Genomic DNA, 408 nt, shown 5'->3' on the forward strand with positions numbered 1-408 from the left:
AAAATGGGGTAAAATTAGATTATGATGATGGTTTCACCACGTGGTAAATTTTCTAGATTCAAATCCCACCCAACCCAACAAGTTGGGTTGACCTCAGGCAAATCATTTAATATCTGAGTCGCAGCTTTTCTGTCTATAATGGAAGGTATTGTGCTAGGTGACATTTCAGTTCCTTCCAGCCCTAAAGGTCTATAAGAAGGAATTTTCTTCTCTTCTCCATCCCAAACAGGCTTTGGGAGACAGAGTTGTTATGGTAATGGCCTGTTAATGAAATAGGTGCCCCCCACTAAGGACTCTCCTCTTCCAGAAAGATAACAAATGAACTGCTTCTCTTGATCAAGGTTTCCTTGTTCTGATTTTGTGAGCATCTGCAACGTGTGCTGCCAGAGCTCGAAGATTCTTGCAGGT

The 408-nt window shown here is 41.9% G+C and overlaps 1 protein-coding gene across 1 annotated transcript in view; it reads right to left on the bottom strand.

The window, feature by feature from the left end:
- LOC104983079 (neuronal migration protein doublecortin-like) overlaps positions 1–408 on the bottom strand; it is an 11,426-nt gene that overhangs the window by 4,536 nt on the left and 6,482 nt on the right. The gene's annotated exons all lie outside the window — the stretch shown is intronic.

This window comes from Bison bison, unplaced genomic scaffold, assembly GCF_000754665.1.
Source record: "Bison bison bison isolate TAMUID 2011002044 unplaced genomic scaffold, Bison_UMD1.0 scf7180017861239, whole genome shotgun sequence".
In the NCBI taxonomy this organism is placed as follows: Eukaryota; Metazoa; Chordata; class Mammalia; order Artiodactyla; family Bovidae; genus Bison; species Bison bison.